We start from the raw sequence: 25760 nt of genomic DNA on the forward strand, positions 1-25760 counted from the left end.
CACTAAAACTAAAGCATGAGCAATGAAATGATAAATATAAATGCACCGTCTAAAATGGAAGTCTGTATTAGCAGATAGATTGATTTAATTAACACTTGGGTTGTGTAGCACCCTCTACTGGCTCCATAGAGCTCTGCAAGTAAAACTGAAAGATTGTGGTATGACAGTGAAAGTATGGAGTCATGCAGACACCATCACCTGAAGCAGTGTAGCCCTGTAAGGCCTGCCAGTGCTTGTACACAGATAATGAATCGAAGAATTACAACACGCTACTACAGCTTCTCTTCCTGCTGCTTTTGTAAGTCCTCCACACGGATAAGGTGCTTAGTGTTCCTTACGAGGGAGACAGACAGACACACACAAAGCAGGGGGTGGAGGGACAGAATTACATTAGCAAAAGCATTTCAGGGCAGAAAATAGGATTGAATTAATCTTTATCAAACATAGCCAGGAGCTGAGGGATCACACCCTGGGTAGCCTCACTGCCCTCCAACTGCCATGCTGACAGAGTACAAGAGATTAACACAGATACAGTCACTGTTTGTTACTGACTTACTAAGCGATTGATTGATGTCATCATTATTACCTTTTCTTTGTGTACTGACAGATACTAATTGCACTGACCTGATAAAGAGAGCCACACTTAAATATAACTCCTAGAAGGTAGAATAATTATTTGTGAAACCACATCTGCCTCAGATCCACAGATGTTTACCAGAGGTGGATCCAGGCTGAACCTGCCAGTTAAAGTGTTATTAGGTCAGAAAACAAGAAAGCAGTTGGGAAACAGAGGTGACGACCACTCCAGCTGTCACTGTCATCCAGCCAGCCACCGTGGACTCTGGGGGTCTGTGGTCAGCAGCATGCACAGTAACACAACACAGATACACACCAGGAGACTAGAGTCACACATTGACTTTACATAGCTACAGTGTTATATGAGAAGATGATTAATTTTTTGAGGCAGGTAAGTTGAGAAGAAAGCCTGGATCATTGCTTCTATTCCTGGATATCTTGTGAGTGTGCGCCTTGATAATGTTCGATCCTTCCCTCCATAAGTGGAAAGATGCGATTTTGCAAAGACTTCAAACCAAGGGAAAATTGATATTCTGACTTAAAGACAAACTCAGTTTCTCTATGAACGTCTTTACCAGATTCTCTTGTTATTAGTTTCTATTAGTCTCTGTTGAATATTACTAGAAATATTTTTTTTGTTTTATAAATAGCCTTCTAATATGAGTCTGACAACTGCCAACCCCCCCTAAAGAAATCCATAACGTTCTAATCAGTATAAATATGGTCATTAACAGAACCAATCAGCAGGCCAGATAGCAGACTGTGCCGTGCCACCACAGCCTAATCTGGGTGGGAAGAGGAGGAGGAGGAGGAGGAAGGAGTCAAATGGAGTGACAGCAGAAGAAAAACCATTAATGTACTAAACCCCTATTTTATGACTAAATTAAATATTCATGCACAATCTACCCAAAACCCATTTGCCAACATTTCCTGCAGAATTTACTTTTCATATTTGCTGATTGTTATCACACTGAAAAAGAGAGGCTGAGGAAGTAGAAGGACAGAAGGCTCAGAGGGACCAACCGGGGATGGGGGAGGAGTAACTAAACTCGCAGCCATCATTTTGTAGCTCATTTTAAATTAATTTAAAGTCAATATAGCCAAATTGCACTGCCACAGCCACAATCCAACTACTTTCACAGTTTTTAAGAAAAAAAAAGTATTTCTTATACAGCTGGAGAAAGCGGTACTATTAACATGGAGAACATGAAAGGACTTAATAATAATAACAATAATAATAATAATAATAATAATAATAATAATACTCTGTATATAAAACCAAATAACTTTGCAGTTTGTGTTAATGGTTGTCTATTTGCACAGCCAGTAGATAAAGTGCATTAACATTAGCATTCATTTGGAGGTGTTTTTCTGACCACCTGTTCATTACTCATTCAGCTGTGTGTTTGGTCTTGAAGAACTCCAAACACAGAAATAATAATAATTAATTTACTGTGTACACCTGCAGGTCTGTTTTACATACTTGTAGTCATGTGATTTTTTTTTTAAATACAAAACTATATAGCTGCCACATTAAGGAGTGAAAATGAATTATTGTTGTGCAGCATCATCCTGGTTTTACCCCTCATCCTCTCTTGATGAGGTCACAATCACAAAACAGGCACTTGCATCCAGTCTTATTGCTGTTTCTTGTGACCTATAGTTTAAGCACACACTCACATAAAAACACACACACACAAGCATAACGCTATCATACATTCAGGGTCACAGTGAGGACCAATGATTGATGAGGCTGTGAGTGAACAGCCTGACTAATCTCCCATTTTCTTCTGGTCCTCTCATCAAATGTCTGCTCTGTCTACCTCATCTGGTAAAACAGCCCAATCACCTCATCTGCGTCACCGTTTTCCCTTCTGAGTGTGCTCACAGAGCTAAAACCCAAGCACCTGGCTGGCACACACACACACACACACACACAAAATGCCCAGGCTGATCTGTAGCACTCTGGTGGTAAAAGGGGAACCTGCTGTACTCTTCTGTCTGTGTCTGACTGCATCTTACTCATCGTCCCATGGTAACTAAGAGAGGAGATGAGGTAAGAATGATCTAATGGGATGAGCTTTTTAGGTTACGTTTGGGTGTGGCTGTCTGGCCCACTAAGATATATCATAATGTCAGAGGAATACAGGTGTTCAGGTCCTAATGCTGCCTAAATGTGATGCCTCCTGCCTTACAGTAATGTAAGTATAAAAGATAATAATTAATTCACAGTATATTAACAATAGCAGAGATAACAATATATTTATTGGACACAAATGTAGCTGAGATTTTGGCACAAAAGTAGTAAAAACAGTCACTATTGGCTTTTTTTCTATTGCCTGCTTGACATTGAAAAGTGATCATCTCCACTTGCATGACAGCGTCAGGTAATGTGTGTTGTGGCACAAGAAGGAGGAGAGAGAGAGGATGGAAGCAGAGGGGATGGAAAGCGGGGCTTTGTTGCGTGACCATGGAGCCTTCGGTTAAAAATACAACAAACCAAATAAAAGATTTATTCCTTCTGAGAGCGGAGAGCAGCTTCCTCCTGAGCGGAAGGGGAGGACAGCCGCGGCCACCTGCACACAGCACAGAGCCCTGCATGCTGCTGCTATTGCTGTGCTGCCTCTGAACAATCTGACGATATGCACAACAGCTGGCATGTACAGATAAGTCATGGTGACACATGGTGTGGGCCTATAGTCTTGGAGACATAAGCACCACCACCTTCTTCTTATAGCAGTTAATCCATGATTCAATTCCATCTTCAAATGATCAAATATTCATGAAGACCAATTAAAAGAGCAGCTCTTCCTCCCATCTTTCTGTCACAGCCAGGTCGCCTGCTTCTTCCTGAAGGATCCTATGGGTCTAGGCAGTATGACCATGGTGGCCCACTTATCTTCATTCAAATACGCTAACTGTCAGTTTAAAGACAATGACTTGATCCAGTTGGCCAGCACTTCCTCAGCCTGCCAGATGGTTACAAAATGCCCCCTTCACACCAGACTCTAAGGCTAAAATGGCTTTGGTTGTGACATCATATGTTATCCGTGTCTGACTGGTAGCATGCAAGTTTGACAAGGGCATTACTGTCTGTCACAGCCAACTGGAGAACGATTTCCTCTGCCTTATTTAGAGAGGTTCAGGAAAGACATACTACACAGATGTGATTCTCTAGGAAAAGGAATTAGGTTGTGGAAATCCTCCTGGCTATATCAGAGACACCTACTGCCTGGTGCAGAGAACAGTTGTGCAGTGATGTTTTTTTTTTTTTTTTTTAAGCTGTGGGTCACGTTGAATCTGTACACTGTGAACCACTATGCTTGATGTGTTCTCAGATTCAGAGTTTAAATGCTGGGGTTCCAGACATGTCTGTTCAGGTCCCTGCTTCTCTCTCGCTCATGGTAGCCCATTTCATCCAAAGTAGGTGAACAACTATGTGTGGTAGACAGAGGAGGTAGACCTTGATGATGACTTCACAAACAGACTCCATAGCTCCCTTGCTGTTGTTTCAGAGCTTCTCAGGGAATTCCCTAGGTCCCTTTTTGTCTCTTACACAACTCAGAAATCTGTCACAGTACTTGTGGCCTGCCATAGCATCTCCTCGGGAGTCAGAATTTCACAAAGTCCAAACAGCCTATCTCCTCAACACATGGTCCAAGATCCCTCAAGTCTGTCTAGCTTAATTAAAACTACACATGAGAACGTGTGATAATTGAACTATGGCTTAGGCTACTTACTATGTTAAACTCAGCACATGACTTAGCTAAAAACTCCCTAAATGTAGATAAAAAGAAGACAGAAAAAATATTTAGTCAACAGCATGGGTTACTTTCCACACAAGGCGGACAAAACCAGCAAAATCACTTCCATGAACAGGCCTATTATCAGCCCATTATCCTTTGTGGCATGAAGTAATCAATCAATACCTCTGTATTTAATCTTTGGTATAATAAGGCAAAAAAATAATAAAAATAACCTGCAGCGGCACATACTGTGTACTGAGTTGTTGTTCCTATTCATTGCATGTATCAAGCATCTGTATGTAAATGTTAATATCTGTATGACAGACCATGTCTGTACATCACTGTCAGTGTGTATACTGTATGTGTGTACATACTGTACGTGCACAAAATGGTAACCTGAGAGCCCCTGCTGAGCCAAGGGTTTCAACAACGACCTGACCTGAAGAATCAATGACAATGTCTTGACACTGGGGACCAATCAATGAGAAGAAGGCACTGATAGCATACTTGATACTTCAACACACAAGCACACACACACATACAGATGGACTCTGTCCTATCATCATTTCCCCATTGGGCTGTGATTGACCCCTGCCTGATGGAGTGCAGGTGTAGTGACCTGGTATTTACCAGAGAACACCAAATCAATGCCCTCCCATCGCAGACACACAGTCAGCTCTGAGCAGAGATCAAGTCCTATAGCTGCTTGAACATTACTGGATCTGATACTTGACCTTTTTAATCATTAAAATCAAACTTGACAAATCTAGTTTGTAAACAAAATTCATTTTTATCGTTAATTTAAAATTACTGAGTGGTTTAGGGTTGTTCTAAATGTAATGTGATAAATAAATTATGTGTGATTGACTCTTTGATCATGTCAGTGTTCTGCTGTTCTATCAGTTCAAGCACACTAGCTTAGAATGCAGTAAAAAATAAATAAAATGCCACAGTGTCCTTCATCAACAAGTTTAAGAGAGCAGCCTTCCCATTTATATTACAGAGCGCCCTCTCTTCTGCTGTGTTAAAAAGTTTTATCTATAGGAAACACTCCATTGCCAGTAGTATAGTGGAAAATCCACCTTGGTTTTATAGTCTTATATTTCCATCATTTTCTTTCAGGGGTCTTCAATCAACTGTGAGAGATAGAAAATGGAAGTGTGATTCTCCATATGGGACTTGGAAGTTTCAGAGGTGTCAACAAACTTGAAGTTTTTGCGACTGGAACTGAAACTTGTGCTCCTCCCCCCCCCCCCCCTTCCTCCTCACAACATCATGAACTTGAATATTGACTTGCCGTTTTCTCTGTGTCTAGACCACCCCTATTGGAGTATCAATAGACAAGATGTAAGGTTGAAAAGTTCACCCATCTCTCCTCGGGGGCCTAATTGGAGCTGAAGGTCAGAAGACGTGTATGTTTCTATCGGTTTATTGCCTTTATGGATCCAACAAAACTGGTGAATGTGTATGTGTTCAAGTCATGAAACAATCCTGCTCTCCTGTCTCGCTGCCTTTTTTTCCATTTCAAAACCTGCTATTTTTATATTTCATGATCCCCCAAAACAAATTCAAATGTTTGTTATCTTCAAGTAACCAGACAGAGGGAGACATATTAGAAAAGAAATGAAACAAAATGTTGTGTGACTAAAGCGTTTTCCTCAGCACAACTTTTCCATTTAGTTGAGTTCAATCAGGTATTGGAATGGAGTGCTGAATAGTTCTTTAAAGCTGAAGCAGGCTGGACTGCTGTGTTACTGGTAATTAAGCGGGACAGTAATTAGCTGCTAGCAAACGAGAGCGAGGGAGGGGGAAAAGAGTTTGTGAGAGATACATTGAAACGCAAACACAAGCAAACACACACACACAAACAATTAAACAGCAAGAATTGAGAGATGTGTGTGTCCTCATGTCAAAACAGCAGCGCTCCAGATGTTGATGCGTGGACCTAAAGTATCTGTCTTGTAACTTCTAATCACAGCTTGTCAGGACAGAGGGACTGAGAGGAGATAGAGCAGGACAATACTTAAAGGTCACTCATATGACGAGGACAAACTCAACAAGAGGAAACTGCTTAAAAGCAGCACTCGCTGTCAGGACAGGGTCAGCGTCTGCCAGAGCAGTGTGACTTGGAACCTAAAAATCAATTTAACATCGTGGCTAAACAAAGCTGCATTGACCATCACAGGTACCTGGCTTATGTCCAGTTCCATTAGCTGTGTGAGTGTGTGTGTGTGTGAACTGGCCCAGTCAAGAGGGTGAGCAGTGCTGTTGTGGAGAATGTCTGGTCTATCCTTGTATAACCTGAAATACAGCAAGACAGAGACAGAAGCCAGAATGTGATCTAATATGTGGTGCTGCGGTCTTTCTGCTGATTGCTGGGAATCTCAAGGCCTGTGTGATTTTCAAGGTGGCCAAACAACAGTAATAACGGCTCCATTCAGCCAGAGGATCAGGCAAGAGGACAGAATGAGGGCAGGTAGAAAGCATGTTGAAGAACAGCTGATAATAAGTCAGATCCCAGTAGCATTAGCATTACAGCTTGTAGCAGTAAAGAAATATTTGTCCATTCATTCATTTTTTTAAGTTGTAGAAAAGTTTCAGGGGTCCCAGCTAAATGGGATCAGCATTATGCTCACTTATGGATGTGGACATGGATATGCATTCCAACTTAGATGGATGTATACCTCTGGTACAGCTTAGTCCCAAAGCAAAGTTAGACAGAACTCCAAGCATTCAGATACAAAGATCACTTAAGCTGCTTCCTGTGTACACACTGGATATCCTACTGTACTGTAGCCAGCAGGAGGACAAAGAGAATGTAATCTTTTGGCACAAGACTCTCAGCTCCTTGGCTGCACACTGTGTGTCTATGACAATTACATAATTGATTACATGGCACAGCATTTGACAGAGCCCAACATACATACAGAATATTTGAGCTGCATTAATGTCTTACTGTAGCATTGTTCAGAATTGTATTAACATTAATTCCAGTGATTTTGAACAATACGTATCTGAAGAACATCATGTCTGTACTGTACAATGTGTGATGTGTGTACAGTATTAGCTGTATACATATATATACTATTAGTGTATATACTGTAGCAGAACCCCTGTTGTTAAGGGAAAAAAGCACCAACACCAACTTTGCCTCAGTCCCTTCTCCACCTCCTCTGCTGCTCCACATCATACTGCCCCAACACCCCAGCTAAAGTCTCCCCTCCTCTCAGGAGCCTTTTTTTTCCTCTCCCGAGATAAAACAAACAAGAAAACAGTCGTTTGACGCATCTGTAATCACCTTAGCTATATCCGCTGGAACTGAGGGCTTTTAATTTGCTGTGCTTTTAATTTGTTTTCACAGCAGTTTCGAGCAAATTGAATTTGTTAATTAAAGCAGCAAAATGAAATGCTGAGCATTATTGACGAGATGCTAATTGGGTTAGTGTGGAAATTGGAAGTGGGGGTGAAGTGGGGTGGGTGGGGGCTAACGAGAGGGTTGAGGGAGGAGAGCAGGGCATTTTGGGGTATCAATAGTCGGGACAAATCACATTACAGAACAGCGCAAGAAAGGCTACATGCCAAGTGGCCTCATGGTGACGCCGGTATGGTCTGTGTGAGCGTGTGTGCACACACAATATCTCTCCCCAGGCCTTTTCTGGCAGTCACACACAAACAAAGACAGACAGCTGTACTTCCTGAGTTCTTTCCAACACAAATACCATGACTATGAACGAACACACACACACACACGTCTTATTCTATCATCGAGCTTTAGAAAAATTGTGAATTCCATTAAGAGCACTGTTATCTTACACCATAAATGCACACACAGTTGTGAAACTTCACAGTCCTTACAATTCACAATTTTCAAAGGCTTGAATTTACATTTTAGGAGTGATTTAAATTTCAGCCACTTTTATCAACAAAACTACAGTGAAGACATGCTGTGGGGTGCATTTAGATGACAACAAAGTTCTAACACTGAACGTGTTGCATTAATCTGCTGCCGTCGACCCGATAAAATACTGTTGCTGAAGCAGCGTAGCTTTGTTTGTAAATGTAATGAAATGACTGCTGACTCAGCCATGTTGCAGCTCACTCTTTGAAGCCATTGAGTCTCAAAGGATCAAGAGACTTAACCTGCCTATTAGTCAAACACATACAGTTCTGGTTGATACTGAGCGCACTCATTCATCAGGCTGTTAAGTACTAAATGTGGAAATCTCCTTCCAGAAATGATCTTCTAACTAACTACCAGCATGTATACAATAGTGGCTCACATATTGCTCAGATGATTGCACATGACAAATGTGTGACTTTGGAAAAGCGGGATTGTAGCTCATGTTAGCTTTGTGTCAGTGTCAATGTTCCTCCTCAAACCCTGGAATCTGTGCTTATCAGAGGAATGCAAAGGGGAAAATAACAAAACAATTCACTTGATAATTAGGCCTTCTTAGTCATAGGTTTGTTGTTACTACTCAGAAGGGACTGAATTGTTCTTCATGTATGGGCACATGTCAAGCACTGTTACAAAATTAGACAATAGAATCTAAAAAACATGTTCAAATAGAGATGAACACTGTTTATTACGCTCTTTTTGCATAAAGACAGTGTTGGGATTGAGCCTCCCTGAAGAAGTTCTGTGAAGTGGAGTAGAAAGACAAAAATTAAAAGTTCTCTCTTTTGGTTTTAATGAGCCTGTTAAGTACTTTGTTTATTCTGTTAAGATTTTCTTTGTTTGCTAAAGTGCTGCTAAAATAAAGTCATTAATATCATTAAATGCTTGGACTACGCTCCCTTAAGGGCTTTCTGTGTGTGTGTGTATGTTTGTGTGTGTAAACTTTCTCTATTGTTCACACTACACATAAGCACCTCTCACAGGCAAGGGGAACTATATCCACCCTGCACGTCTAGTATTAAATATCACTTCTTAACCAGCTCATTGACCCCACAGAGCTCTGCTGAGCTGTTCAGTGCTGAGAACGCTCCCTCGCCCTCTGGGTATGATGGCCCAATGCACTACTAATGAGAAGAATTCTCTCATTTAGCTTCAGATGCATATGAGTGAAGGACAGAGGCGTTGGCTTGGAAAGAAGACGAGAATGGAAGAAGGAAGAGTTAACCAACAAACAGGATTCAGAAACACAGTTGCAGCAAAATGTTTGAAAGCAAAGTATGAGAGGAAGGGAAAGGAGAGAGGTGGGAGAGGAGCGGAGAGCTGGGTTAGATGCTGAGCAGTGGTTGAATTAGGGAGGTGATTATAGCACTAATTACAGGCTGAGCCGCTTCATTGATAAGGTCCCAGCCTACACCTGACAACGCTCACTGCCCTGTTCTCTGTAATGCTGGGAATACTCAAATGCATACTGAGGACTACATGGAACCCATAACAGTCCCCTACTTCTCACTGTTTAATCAACAAATCACAGCGTCTGTAAATAAAAGCCACATATTTACCATATAAAACAAAAAGGAAAAAAAATGTTATGCAATGCACATTTTCTGCCAAGGATCTCATGATTGCATGTTCAGTAATTTGTTACTAGAGTGTGAGGGTTACACATTTGCAAAAGCACAGGATACGCACTGTGATTATGAGGTGTAAATTAAATCTGGGTGCAGTCTGGACACAAAATGCAAGCCACACACTTTTCACATCTTACATCACTGGCAGCACCATTTGTATCTTCTCCGCTTGTATGTTTTGAACTGGTCATAACACAATTAAGTGGTTTTGTGGTTGTGTGTGAATTGATATTTGTCATTTGTTGCTTACACAACTGATTTTGCTCGGCCTACCCTAAGGTTATGGATCTGTCCTTGACCGCCCCTGACAAACAGATTGAATACACTGTACAGCATTTCTACAAGGTCTCTATGTCTACCAATTCTAACACATAATACCCCATTTGGAGAGGGTGAATCTGAATGCTATTCATGGTCTCTATTACCAAATGTCCTCATCTAAGAGAGTGCACTCAGCAGTACGAATCAGTCTGAAAGGGATTGAATTGTTGGGCGCCACTGTATTTTATGCTGCCAGTAAATATATCTATCTTGTTCATAACAATTTGCAGCTCTGTGTTTTGTAATCATAAAAAGGATAAGTTTGGGGGGAGATATGAGAGCAGTTCTTTTGAGAGTGCTGATTACAGCAGGCACCATCTGTGTGGAGCACACAGCTGCCTGCCTCATCAGAATACCTAATATTCCAATGGAGGGGCTCTAAGTACCTGGCAAACCCAAGTAGATAGATAACAAAGAGCCTATTAAATAACGGACAAAGTGGCCTGTGAAGGCAGGGGTGGGGGATACGCGGGTCTGTGGTGGGAATTAGTCTTTTAGCTCCACACATACTCTGAGATGAGATAGCCCCAAGTTCTAATTAAAATTCTCATTCCCATCTAAGGTGGTAATTTTGATCTGAGGAAGACTGGAAAGTTTGATGTCTTGCAGACAGCTTGCTCTTGCATTCCCTCTCTCTCTCTATTTCTCTTTCCTCAGTCTTGATCAAAATCAATGTTATCTGCCCAACCTGGTAATTCTTCCTTGCCCTTGCTCACCCTCAAAGTCATGTTGGAGCCGTCTAATTTACACACACAAAAAAATCACTGCAACAGAGCAATATACATTATAAATACAAATGTGATGGATCCCATAATCAAACACAATACACAGCAGCACGTTACACAAAACAGTCACAACATCTGAGTGTGTTCCCAACTCACTGAGAGGATTATGCACACATATATACACAATACACATTATCACGTTTGCACTTCTGATCAATCATAATCAGTCATCTACTCTGCTTATTAATCACCTATCAGATAGTAGTCCTTTTTGTATCTTGCTCTGTCTCAAATAGTCGTTTTTTTATACTTTAATATCAAGTACATTTATAAATAGCTTTGTGTTTTGGACATTTAGTCAGGCAGAAGAAGGCATTTTCACTGTTCATTTTAAAAACTCACTACAGCAGTCATTAGCTGTAGTTGTGATGTGTTTTTTATTTAACTGATGCATAAACAGACAAAAAGGAAAAACTAAACAAATCTGGAGAGAATGAAGAGTTTAGAACTTCAGGACTTCTGCTTTTATATGTCTGCCAGTTGTCCCGGATGTTAGAGGTAAGCAGCCTGGATTATCCTACACACAACATCTGGTTACTATTTACAAAGGCGATCTGTAAGATAGTTGTCATTCTAACTGGTCAGCCCTCATCTGTAGGTAGATCCACTCTGTACCACAGGATGTTATACAAGATGTGAATTAGTCAATGTAGAATCAAGCCTGCCTTCAGTCCAAAATGAGAAAAAGTAACAGTTCCTAGAGAGTTTTTTAGTTCTTTTAAGCAGTCTGTAATTTTAAATTCTGATTTTAGTAAAACGTGTTAACAGCAGTGGCAAATAAATGTCACAATAAACCTGACAATGGCTGAAGCTCTTCTTAGAGAGCAGGATTAATAAATGAGATGACCAGCTGAGGTCTGTTACCCTTACATGGATGTAGCTACACTCCTGCTTCATTGAACACTGCCCACATCATCCCCTCCCTCAACCACTGTCCAGTATATTGTCATGCAGGCTGGTTGTGGAATGGTTTCTGTGCTGTAGCAGTGTCTGACACTAATTCTACTCCGATTAAATAAGCCAGGCGAAAAGAAACAACTGCACCAGCAAAGCCCTGAAATATCTTTAGTTTTTATTGCTCAATAAGGACATGCTTCAGTCCTGTACTTATGTAAGCATAAAGCAAAGTCACACGTCCATACTGTCCTGAGGTTGATAACTGCAGACATAACATGTGGACACACAGACAGGAGGTAGGGGGGGCGAGTTTTGTCAATTGTGTTTACTGTAGTGAGTTTAATTTTTTCTCTTTCCATCTAATAGTCACTTTGCGGTTTCTCTCTCTCTCTCTCTCTCTCTCTCTCTCTCTCTCTCTCCTTTTCCCCTTTTCTCTGTCCTCTTTTCCAGCTCATTACTTCTAAACAATTATATTTTGGTAGAAAGCCTCTCAGTCGCAGCCTGCTGCTGGCTAAAATGAAAACAGTCAGTGTGGCGGCAAGACGATGGATCACAGTGTCAACGCCAAAGTTATCATCACCTTGTTTGATTTATACTTCTATAGCACTTTTTTCATTGCACTTAGGAACATGCACACAACTACACAGACACCCAGACAAACACAGAAAGTTGTCTTAGATGAGCAGGCTGCCCGTGGTGGTGGTGGTGTTAGGGGGCTAACTGAATTGCCATCATTCTGATAGAGCATCTTCATTGAGGCTGTAAAATTAAACAGCCAATTTCACCTGGTAATTGGATGGTGAAATATGCGCGGTCAAAGTCCCTGCTGTGAGACAGTAGCATAATGCAGTGAAGACAGCGATAACACCGGGCGGATTATCATGTTCAATGGTCACAATAGTGTAAAATGGGCTAACTTTCTATGACACCATATTCACTCGATCCACTTTCAAACCACATTCATTTTTGCTGTCTTAAAGCGGTTCAACAGCTCCGGTTGGAGCAGACCATGGTGCTGGTATTCACAGTAGCATGAGCTAACTGATATATCTCTGGGTAAGACATTAAAAATTCTTTTAGTTAGTCTCTTCTAAAACACTAAAGCAGATACTTTAATTGCCATAAATACACTCTAATTAACAGACTGCAGCTCCTTGTGATGTTTTTCACCCTGCTCACACATAGAGCAAAAATAGCATTTACAGTAGAGTGTAGTATTTGTTAATTACCAGTATTTGAAAGAGGGAATAACAGGGCTGTACACCAGCAGATGGCAATGCCTCAGGGGTTAAGCCTTTTCTTTCTCACCATAGTATGTTTGCCAATATAAACTATGGAGATGCCACCCTTGGGTGGTATGAACTCTGCATCAAGGAGTGAGTGCCTTTGCTAGGATCAAACACTTAAATGAGCCGTGATGATGAGTCTGGTGATACATGCTGCTGTCTCAGAGCCTCGGTCACAGAGGGCTTCCTGCATTAGCCCGTCTCTCCTTCTTCTCACACTTCTTGCTTCTTGCTCAGGCTCTACCGTTTGAACTTCACTTCAGAAGACCTATACATTTTTTTATTGAAAACATTTTCAGTGGGTTAATTGGCACTTTTTTTTTATTATTGACCAATAATTTGTGATGTGTGTATTGATTGCCTTCTCAAAAGAAAAGTGGGTTTCATCAACTATTTTGAGGAATTCATGAAGGCCAAAATAGTTGGCTTGATAAAGTTTCATTTGTGTACGTATTGTAGTTTAACATGGGAACAATGAAGACATATCTCTTTGCACTGCAGACCTTGTTTGGCACACTGAAACATGTGTGCAGTAAACACTAAGCACTATGGGGAAAACACCAGCCAATACAATTCAGGCTGTTTAACGTGTACATCAACAGTCTAGTCAGCCAGCCAGCCAAGCAGTCAGTGTCAGGGATGAGACAAGGCCATAATCCAATTCTGGTTTTTACACGGCGTCATGCCTTTACCTTTGACAGTGTGATTGATGTGTATGTAAATGTGTTTTGAGGAGGGCTGTGAGCAGCTAGTTAAAGCAGACATTTAGGGCCGCCCTGTCAAAGACGAATGGAGGGAAGACGGGAGAGAAGAAGAAGGAGACGGAATCCAAAATAAAGACAACTATTGATCCATGAATGAAAGAAGATGGACATTGGAGGAGCCCTAGACAAGGCATTATGTACCTCTCGAGCGTCATTCTGAATTCATAGGGAGCCAGTTTGACAGCTCCACAATGGCATACTATGGGGAGTCTCTATCGAACACCCACCAAGCAAAAAAAAAAAAAAAAAAAAAAAGGTTACTGCCTTTTCAAGTGCCCTCTCCATCGTCCTCTCTCACCCTGGTTCTTCTTTTTCCTTAACCACCCTGTAAGTCAGTAGAGAAAAGCCCTGAACCCTGAGGTCAATGCACTAAAGAAATAGCGGATGTCTCTGAAGGCACTGAAAGTGTATGTGTGTGTCTATTGTGTCTACAAGTGTCCTGATGTACATGTGTGTGTTCCACGCTCGCGTGCATGCTTTCCCTTTCCATGCTCTCACACGTCCCTGTGAGACTGTCATGTGGTTACTAAAGTTTAACAACTTTACAGGAATAATAGGTGACAGGAGCCCCAAATCTGCCTGCCCATTTCCACAGCAACCCAGGAAGAAATAAGAAGAGGAGAAGGAGGAAAAGTGTGAGGGCGGGAGGTAGGGGGAAACGAAGGCCTGTCTCCATCACTCATGCACATGTCCGTTGCTATTTGAAGCCATCAGTCACTAAAGTCAAGTGTTTCCCTTGAAATTTAGCATGCAGCCACAAGTCTGTAACTGACGTCAGTAATCTGTCTGGATATTGTCAATCTATTCTCCAAAGCAGTGGGTTGAATGCAGTCATTTTCTATCCTTCATGACGGACATCAAGCTGAAGACAACTTCAAATGATTAGACAGAAGTAATAGATTAATTTGAGTTGTCTGAAAGTGTGCTATAAGTGCAACTTTTGAAGCAGAAGTTAGACACACATTTAACTAGATCACACTAAATCATTACACTAAAGAAGTGACAGTAAAACTGATCCTAATTTGGCTCAGGATACAGCTACAAAGACAAGTGATAAAATATCTAAAAGGAGTATATCTACGTACTTAAAAGTACCATTTCCATTTCTGAGAATTACAAATTGTTAGCTAAAATTATGAAGACATTTAAACAAATAACAGCCTTCCAGAGTTCTAGTTTGTATCATAAGATATGATGAGGGATCCTGCCTTTAGATGGCAGAAGCTCTCTGCAGGTCACCATTGCAGAGCAGGGGAAAGTCACATGCTTCAGTTTTAGCCTAGCATTGACCTCTTACAGCCCCTCTGCTTTGTGAGACATTAGCTAAGGAACCCCTTACACCATCGTCAAACCTAGCAAGTGATGTCATAGCAGTTCATCAAATGAGAGGCTGGTTGTTTAATGAAATTAAAAACAAAAACTGTAAAGCATCTTACAAGAACCCACACAGCCTTTAATTACATATTAAAATGTGAAAAAAATGAATATAGGTAAGACTCAGAATACACCAGTGGGAACTTTACTTGAAGCTATTGATTGTTTAGGGCTCATGAATAGTGCTTTAATGGTATCAGTGGGATTTAGCTAATTCCTTTTGAAGTGATTAGCATTCATCAATATCATTACTATTATCTGTAAACGTGTTGATGTGTGAGAATTATTTTCTCAGGCATCCTTTTGTTCGTGCGCCTGCCACTCCACTGATATAACAAGCTGAAAGTATATGTAAGTGTTGCTTACTCATTAAAGCGTACGCAGGAACTTTTCATTAGAGATGCGTTCTTTCAAGCTGTCTTCCACAAAAGAATTGAGGAGGCAAACTTGAAAAGAAAAAGTCACACGTATATGACATGTCTCAAAAGTATGAGGCAAACAAATGGAAAATGAAGACATTTTTCTTTGAGACCGTTGTTGATTTTCTTTCTCCCACACTATCAATAGGAACTCCTGCATGGAAATGGAGAAATGGATTGATGGGAAACAGAATACTCATTTCCCGTAAAATGTTTCCACAGACATCAGATGGCATCAAACAATGAGACAGAAAAAAGGAGAGAGAAAAGAAAAAAGGGAGAGTACAGGAGGGAGAAATGGTGAGTGCGACATAAAGAGAGACCCCACATACCTCCTCCATGCCCCAATGTGCCCTATGGACCCTGCACCCTGTTCTGCAGTGACTCTGATGAAAAGGAGGCCGCAATCCCTTTCAATTTGGCCAGCGAGCCCCAGTCCTGTTAAAGGCAATCGACTGGCTGAACAGAGGCACTATATCATAATATGCAGGTGCAGACGAGCCCGGCAGACGAGAGAGGGGAGACATGGCACCTTAGGAGAGAGAAAGGGACTCTGGCATCCATCTCTCTCACACTTAGGCTGACGCTCAACCATAGGGGAGAAACACACACATACGAACACACACACTCAAGGGCTCGGTCCAGGCAGCAGCAGTGGGAGAGCAAAAACATGAGAGGCGAGAGAGAATAGAAAAGTGGAGGAAAAATGGGACCCGTCACTTCCTTCATTTTTTTTCTTCTCACTTTAGGTAAAAAAAAAAAGACAGACTAAAAGAGAAAAGAAAATGTATTTTGCGCAAGTGGGGAGGCGAAGAAAAGGTAAAAAAAAAAGAACTGTCTGAAATGAGAGCAAGGTGTTTGTTTGTGGTGGGTAAATGCCTCTGTAGGCGTGAGGAGGCCAGTGGCTTGACTAGAGCTGTTTGTTATCGGGGGTCTCCAGGCCCCCCGGGCGTGCCGAGCTGTTGGCCCAAATCAGAAGGGCTGAGCTTAGGGGAGGGTGAGGAGTCAGAGCCCTTGCCCAAGGATGGGTGAAAGGCCAATAGACCAGAGAGAGTAGAAAAAAGGCTGGATTTTACATGAAAGATCTGATTTATCCTACGAATATTCAGTTTATTGACATTCCCTGCCATTTTCTGCCTTGAGTGTAATTAAATGTCTAGTACCAGAGTGCTGCAAACCAATGCATAAATGTTGACTCTTCTAGGCTCTATCGAGAACATCGGTAAGTGCTGTACATTACAACTGAGGACTTCTGCTGCACACTTGGCATGTTAAAGACCATAAAGCATCCCTACCCTCTCACCCACTAGAGAGGCTGTGATGTGGGAACGCCGAGGATGTGGAAGCTGAGAGCTCATAGTACAGGCTCAGGTCAACAATTTAATATCGTGTGACGTCTGATGTGATTCACAGAGAATTTCGAACACATGCAGTCAGTGAGTGGTGAGGTCTATAACTGCAGGCCAGGATAAAACTCCAGAAAGCCTGCAATCATACAGTTTAACCATGACCTGTCAGTCATGCTTGGCTTTGGGCTCTAGCTTATCACTAAACATATTGGGTTGGATCAATTCTCAGTATCTATGATTCAGAAGTAATCTAACCCTGCAGAAATACCAACCACTATATATGCAACACAGAAATGAGCTTGCAGCCACACATTACTTGGAGAACAGACTGTGTAGAGACCACAGTGTAAAAAGCACACACACCTAAAGAGCAAGCAGAATTTGAAGAGTTAATATATTTTCATGTGCTTTGCGAGCAATAACTGTGGCTGCTCAGTGTGAGTTTTTACAAAACAACATACGGTATTTTGCTCTGTGCAGGATGTAAAATGTCACATGACCCGACTGCATCGTAAACAAAGCACACCTAACCGAGATGTTATTTCATCTATTTGCTGAATCTAAATAGAAACTGGATTGTAACTCTGCCAAAACTTAAAAAGAAAAAGAAAAAAAGTGTGAAAAGATGAAATGAAAGTTTGCCACAGCATCTCCACCACCTGCTGCTGTTTAATTATCAGTTGACAGAGATTCAACATCATACCTGCCACCTCATATGCTGCCTACGCTCCATTTAAATGGTTTAAACAGATGTCCTCGCCCTTGCTGCTATGTAACAAGCAGCACACCGGGAAGGCCAAATTGAGCACAGTCTCTCTCTCTCGCTTGTGGTGAAAGGCAATAATGCAATGTAGAGTTATGTGTACACTGGCAGACTGATCTGACTTTCAATTCAGCTGTTGACGGTTACGTGCACCACAACAAACATTTTCAAGTTTTTCAGTGTATAAAACCAGCATTAAATTATACACATGGCCTGTTCTGTTCTGTTTGTTTTTGAATTGGACATAACAAAACCAGCATAAAAAATGACCAGATGTTGCTGCTATTGTTTTAAGTCAGTCTTACGTCAGGCTGTAACACAGCTGCTCAGATGGGAATAGATTTGCTTCTGAAGCCCAAAAAGTAGGAGACACTAAAAGACAAAGACACAGCAGACAGAGAGAAAGACATGTCCCCTGAGTGCTACATAGGATCAAATTATACACATGGCCTGTTCTGTTCCTTTGTTTTTGAATCGGACATAAAAAAAAATCTGCTTAAAAATGACCAGATGTTGCTGCTATTGCTTTAAGTCAGTCTTAAAACAATGCATGCAGGCCCATATGTAGCCAGCTGCTGTAATTGTTCTATACTGATGTGACAAAAATTGTAATCTAAGTGATTTCAGTGGAAACTGTATGTTTCCATACAAAAATTCATTTTTAAGTTTAGTAGAGTCGGATTGACAGAAGGAGTCAACGGTCTTCCCATCTGACTGATGTTTTAGAGGTTTGTTGATGAAGATTCTCAGTCATCCAGGTCATCATACGTAGAGAAGATTGAAGCAAGGCGTCTGGACTTGTATGTTTTAGAGCAGAACACCTTGTTAATAGGGTTTTTTTTCCAATTTAAGTTTCTTTGACTTTTTTTTCCAATTTAAGTTTCTTTGACTCAAACATGCCTGATTGTGAAGGGGCCATAACAGGAAGAATTACACATCTCTATTCATTTATAACACAAACATGTCCTCTTTCCTGTTTGTGAATCAACAATGATTCTTAACACTCTCAACTCAACTCAACTCAACTATATTTATAAAGCACTTTAAAAACCACCTTGTTAGTCAAAATGCTGTACACATAAAAAGGAGAAAAAGAATAGATCTCTCTACAGCTAATATGCATTTGAAGAACTACCAGACAATTTGTAATTTCCAACAGGGCAAGTCAGTACAAAAATGTCAACCTAGGCTTTATTGCCTGGTAAGCACTTTTACATGCTCTCACACACAGATGTAAACATATGCACACGCCTGAAGTGAGCAGGCCAAACTTTATTCCTTGCAAGTAAGTTTTGACAAGTTCTGCTCCACATCCTGGAGTTGTATTCAGACGTGCTAGAAGTGAGTGCTGGAGAGCAGTCATGTAGAAAGAGAATGCTGTTACTGGAGTTATTAACAGGCTCCTGTGTTTCCCCCCCTCTCAGCTGAGCTATTCAGAGCATAGCGTTCCTCATCTGCCACAAACACATGCCGACAGACAGACGCAGCAGACGGACACACCGTGCAGCCCCTCCACGCGCTGTGCAGTAATATGTTTTTTGCCCATTTACAACAAATTAAGTTTCCCTCAAAGTGAATTTCAAGCTTGGCTGCCTTTGGAGGGCGAGCAACTCTCTTTTCATTAATTTTCATTCTTTTCCTCTGAACAAATGATCTACTGTACAGGCCGCTCTGCGTTACTCTCAGCGCCCTGTCTTTTTCCTTCTCTTGTTTTCACCCCTCTTTTCTTCTTTTTTCCTGCTTGCTGGCAAATTTGGGCCAGGCAATGGAAAGCAATTACACTGTCAGAAAGGTGTATTCTGATTTATTAAAAGCCTTGAATGCTATCTGTTTTGTTCCTCTTTGTGTCCCCCTAGGGAACTGAGTCCCGAAACCCAAATGAGACAGAGTGAGTGCTCCCTGTTCAGTGCTCCATCCTGAGAGTCATCTCGGAAGCGGGCAGAGTAAATATCCGTTGGCAGAGGAGGACAGATAGATGGCTGTAACGCAGCTGCTCAGATGGGAATAGATTTGCTTCTGAAGCCCAAGACGTGGGGGACGCAAAAAGACAAAGACAAAGCAGACAGAGAAGGAGAGACATGTCCCCTGAGTGCTACATAGAATCAGTTTCAAATAAATTCATAAACCAGGTTCTTAACTATCCACCAGCCAGAGAACTCCACCTCAGTGCACTGTGAGCCATTTGAGAGAAGTTTTCACAAGCTTTAATCTAATTCAGGTGAAAGCAGACAAGAGGAGACAGGGGGGTTGACTAAGCCATTAAGGTGTGAATAAGTTCCAATTTCCAAAATAAATATTATCTTTGTCTGAGTAGCCCAAAATCTGTGTGCTTTTGTGCCTGCATTATAATAAGGATCAACAAGGGGCAGCGCTGCGTGAACATCACACGCCAGATTCAAAAATCTTCACCTGTGATATTTTCATCTGTTCATCGCCCATATTTTCTCCACAAAGCTGCACCGGGGAAAACTGTAAAGTTAAACACAGATGGCCCCCCGCCCCCCTGTTATAGTGGGCTACATATTAACATGTCTAATGCACTCCCCAGCTCCTCCAAGTTCTCACCGCCGATCGCTCATCCGATCGCTCATCCGATCGCTCATTACTGCATTCTTGATCACGAATGAGATGGGAGAGATGCAAGGGTAGGGATGCGTAATAAAGCATCTAGTATCCTAGGGGAACCATTGGTTGGAGATAAGAGGCCATACAGAACTATAACGTAAGGACATAGATCACAAACCTGCTTATCTTCTGCTCCCTCTGGACCAGCCTCCTTAGTCAACTGTCTGGGACCAAAGGACAGTCTCTGCTTAACCTTTTTCCTCAGATTCTTGTGCCAGCCAACAGATACTGACATTATGGTTAAAAGTGTATAATATTATAAGGGTCACTCATTAATGAAGAGAAATAGAAAGCAACATAAAAAACAAGTACTGTTGCCAAGAAACCTGCGATGATACAATGATGACCTTTACATCTTTGAGAAATTTCCATAGAGTTTTGACGCTGAGGGGCTCTAGGCAGTGAACATATTATTAGATGATAAAGAGCACTTTCATCCAGGTACCAGTTAGCTGCTGCCAAGGAATATGCAAAACTTCCTGAGGCCAACAAAGAACAGTTTATGACAAATGCAAAAACAGGGAAACAAAATGGCAAAGGACCTACAAAGTTAACAAACAAAAGAGAAACTTCACCACAACAGAGTTAAGAACAGAGTAACCCAAAAAGAGTGAAAATTAAATTTCTACCCACTGATATAGCTGCATGCATTTCCTGTTTGATGTTTAGGCCACAGCTAATGCATTCATGAACAGGCTGCCACTAAAGGGAAACAGTTATCTTGAGCTGTTTACCTCTCAGCTTGGGGAAAAAGCAGTTTACTTACTTGAGTGGCGCCAGCTTGCTTGACTGGTGGAGTGCTCATGTCTGTCTTGAATATATGCTAACAAAGCTACAAATATGTTGTCTGGGTGGGAGTTATAGAGAAAATATCTAACATTTCTGATCACCACTGCAGCCCCATCTGTCTCATTTGAGTGTAGTACTACTAGCAGCACTTAATATATACGGTTGAATCTGTGTTTCAACAGGCCAGCTGAAACACAACGAGTGTTACGTGGTTTCGCTCTGTAGCATCACCTCATCCACACGATAAAGTGCTGATTGGCTATTCAGGTGTTGGCCTTTGAAGGAGGCAGTCAGTAGTTTGAGGGCTCTCTTCATTATAAACCAATCACAGATCCATTCAGAGAACAGCTCCAGTGTCAAGAACGCAGATATCAGAGCCTGCTTTCACAGAAGGTTGGCATTAATTAGTTACTGTAATTAAAACTGGCACCTCGTCACAATGAATGCTGTTCTACTAGTTTGATCACAATGTATGATGTGAGCCTTAGAAGATATGAATGCCAATCACTGTGTTCAAAGACAGGAGTGCCGCTCCCGACGTGTTAGACAGCTTCATTATTATTAATTAAATAACTATATTAACATAACGATTTTATAGGTTTTCAGTCAAAACTGCAAGTGAAATCCAAAATAGGAAATGTAAAGTTTGTCATTAACACGACTCCTTGACACCCATGCTTCCTGCGTCTCCATCAGTTTTCCTAGCCTGGCTCCTCCAGTGTGGCTGCTGACCTTCTCCTCTCTCCACGGCTGAAGTGGCTATTGATTGGATCTTGGCACACAGTGAACAAACACAGAGATAAGGAGAGAGAGAGAGAGAGGCAGCCAGGCAGATATAGCTGCAGTGCCCACTCCACTCCCCTCCCCTCCTCTTGCTCCAGACACAGGGCAAAAAAAAAACTCCACTCCACTCCCACTGAGCAGACACCCAGACATGGTACCTGAACACTGATAGCAGACAGGATTAGGTCTAAAATTCAATCACAACAGCCTAAGTAATGTTAAATCACTGCAGCTGACAGTGGCCGCTGCTTTCCTTCAACACAGCACAAGTGATCAATCGTAACCTTACTTTGATTTGTGAGATTTAAAAAGAAAAATAGAACTGAGTGGATGTGACAGCTCTGCACCGTGATTCTGAGATCAATAGTTAACCTGTACATGATGTGATCTGAATCACAGTGAAATAGTGAGCAAGGACAGACCATGCAGGCTTAAGACTGGTCAGAGGCCTGTTGTCTCCCTCACACACACTGAGGTCTCTCATTTACACTTTCTTTCCATCTGGTCTACAGGCGGAGGGGTGTGCTGTGTCAGAGGTGACTAATAGTGTCATAGCCCGGCCCTCCCCACCGGGCCTGGCACAAGAAAAACCTCAAACTGCTGCCTCTGCAACTCCCGGGCAGACACTGCCTATTGGTGAAAAGAAAAGGAAAGAGCTTTGTCAACAGGCAAGGTGCGCAAATAAGGTGCTTTCAATTCCAGATGGCCAGGGGGACACTCGAGGACCATAAAGAAATGAGAAAATAGTTTGAAAGAAGGAAAGCAGAAGGCATCTTTTCAAAGAGTCTTGTTAGTATTGTAGCAGGTCAAAAGCGTGTTGTCTCTTTCTAAGTGTCTCTGTGGACATGGATGCCTCAGGGGGAGAAAGAGAGAGAGGTTTACTCAGATACTGTCAGGATGGTCTACAAAAGGAAATGTTCAGACAGACAGGGACCAGAGGAGCAGACGCAGGGCCATGAACCCAGCAGAGCAGGAACAGCGAGAATCCAAAACCGTCTCCTCTGGAGAATCAAAGAAAATCTTCTAGTATTTGTCTTTATGTCTCTGTGGGTGATGTGTGAGAGTGTGTGTGTGTGTGTAGATGTGTCAGTGCGTATATATATATTTATGAATCTGCTCTGTGTGTTTCAAGGAAGGGTGGGAAATTCACATTAAATTATAATTAAATATATAATGAATGACATAACAATGAACCTCCCATATTAAATGATGTTTAAATAGTATCTCATATGTTTTAAAAACAGACATTTTGGGAAGTATGTTGTGATAAGACAATTGATCGCATATCTGTCCAATAAGTATGAGGTTACATAGTAGCTAATTACCTAATGAACACAATCACTGGAAACAAGGGAAAACTAATAATCAGGACTCAGGTTAGAACACCTAGCACCAGCTGCTCACTATTTAGCATGTTATATATACCCATTATGTTTTGATGTAAAGCTAAGCTAAACAGCTACTCACTGTGCCCTAAAGCCAGTCTCATAACACACCTTTAAACATGCACTGAAGACCTTAACTTCTAGGACATAAACTAAACAAACTGTAAGTCCCCGTATACACCAAAACCTACATGTGACTACACGTCCTGAAACATGAGTGGGTGTGTTGATGATGCTGATGTTATTGCACAGTTTAACTTCTGTATATTGCTTTCACTCTTTTTGTTGAATTTACATGTCTGTCCAAATGTCCAAAGTATTGATACACCACAATAGTCCATCCCGGACATAACCCAAATTGAATATTTCCAGTATTGCCATTTACATCTGAGTACAGGACAATTTTCTGCTGCTGCTGTGTGAATGGGCAAAAATAGGAGGGACAAAAACTGCAGATTCATGTGTCAGGACATAATGTAAAGAACAATTACTGATAAATCTGTGATGACGTGGAAAGCAATATAAAACATTTAAAATGTACGAATTACTATTATTATATATTCATTACACTACGTAAATAGAACAGACATATTAGATAATTAGAGGTAAAAAACTGAGGACTGCTGTGAAGACTGAAGACTTTCTACTTGCTGTTCTAAATGAGTTAGTCAGGAACAGGTTAATTCCAAACTTTAAAGACTTTCACTGTAAAGTCTATCTTGTCAGGGGAGAGATGAGGTGAAAGTGAAGAGACTCAAGAGGTTGATCTGAAAGTTATATTCAAATCCTCCAAGCTTGCCCTTTTCTCTCACCCCGGAGCTGTTACATCTTTGTCAGCCTCTCTCATTTAAACTGACTTCTTCCATTGCAGCTGAACTGAAACAAATTCAGTCCGATTCATAGTGATTTACACAATTTTGATTGAAATGCACAAGTGATGAAAAGAGCTGGAGGTAAAAATAAAAAAAGAAGCACAGTTTTACAGTATCACAGCCAACCCAGTGCAGGCTGGATGGCAGAGATTTTATTCCGAGGAATACATTACAGAAAACAAATTAGTCAGCAAGATAGAAGAATGCCAGTGCAAATGGCCCTGGCTCTTATTTCCATCCTTATGAGATAACTGTACCCATTAGAAGGTTAAAGCTATTGTGGTGTCCCCGTCGTTTTCTGCCATTCCCAAAGACTCTGCCTTGGAAATTACAGCAATTCGTCTTTAAACTTTGATGCAGCCAGAAAGCTCTCCTCATCCCTTTCCCTCTGACCTGTGTGTGTGTGTGTGTGATGGAGTGGGGGAAGAAGGTAACAGCAAGAGAGGGAGCAGACAGAGAGAGAGAGAGAGAGAGAGATGAGAGGGTGGGGCTCGTCTGTCTGCCACCCAGGCCCAGAGAACATAAAGAGAAAAATACGGTCATAAAACCTCTCCATGACTATGAATACTAAAACTGACTGTGAGAGCCAAATCAGCCAGGTCTGTCCTCTCTCTGTTCCCCTCTGCCTTGCTCTGAGAAATAAAGTGAAAATAGTGCACTCAGTTATACTATGGCCACATCACAGTATGAGTACAGATGGAGAGGGAAGGTTAGCTGAGGTCTTAACATGTTTTTTTTTACTACTTTTTTACTAAGACTTCCATATGTGCTGACCACAACTTATAGCTGCTAAAAACTGCCACAGTATGAGAAGCTGACAACACAGCCTACACTAGGTATGAAGACAAGCAAATGTGAAACTGCTCAGATGTTGAGAAACTCTATACAACACTATAGACACTGATCTACTGGGTATGTACTGTACAAAATGTATAAAACAGTGCATGTGTTTGCAGCTGTCTGTGTCCACAAGGGAGAAAAATCCCAGACGGTGAGTTTTTCTGTAGTACAGTTCTAGTAATATTAATTGTTAGTGGAGAAGTCTCACCTCCCCATGGACTGAAATTACTTACACAAGGGATTACCAGGAAATCCACTGAATCTGGGTGTTACTATTTGCATTATATTACACGTTGTTACTGCATGTGGTGGGCTGGTTGTTGGCAGTGACTAAAGTCCAGCCTTTACACTTTTTAAGTACCCTGTGGATAGTTAAATAAAGCAGGTGATGATGGATGTATACAGCTACATCCACACTGGTCAATTCATGTGTCAATAATCAACCCCTGCTGTCTTTGAAAATGTACTTGCCCCTCTGCATGCCTTATGATTGGACACACCTTAGAAAACAGCAAAATGTAACAAATCTTCACAGCATCCATTAAATAAATCCTGCTATCCCACTAAATTCTGGGGATCTATAATAAAACGCAGCTGCAGTTACAGACAGTCACCAAAGGTGTCACCAAACCAACCCAACCATAAGGGCTACAACTTCAT

The 25760-nt window shown here is 41.4% G+C and overlaps 1 protein-coding gene across 1 annotated transcript in view; it reads right to left on the bottom strand.

The window, feature by feature from the left end:
- The window catches only part of agbl4 (AGBL carboxypeptidase 4), a 211315-nt gene that overhangs the window by 74280 nt on the left and 111275 nt on the right, over nucleotides 1–25760 (bottom strand). The window lies entirely within an intron of this gene.

Source organism: Parambassis ranga, chromosome 4, assembly GCF_900634625.1.
Source record: "Parambassis ranga chromosome 4, fParRan2.1, whole genome shotgun sequence".
Classification (NCBI taxonomy): domain Eukaryota; kingdom Metazoa; phylum Chordata; class Actinopteri; family Ambassidae; genus Parambassis; species Parambassis ranga.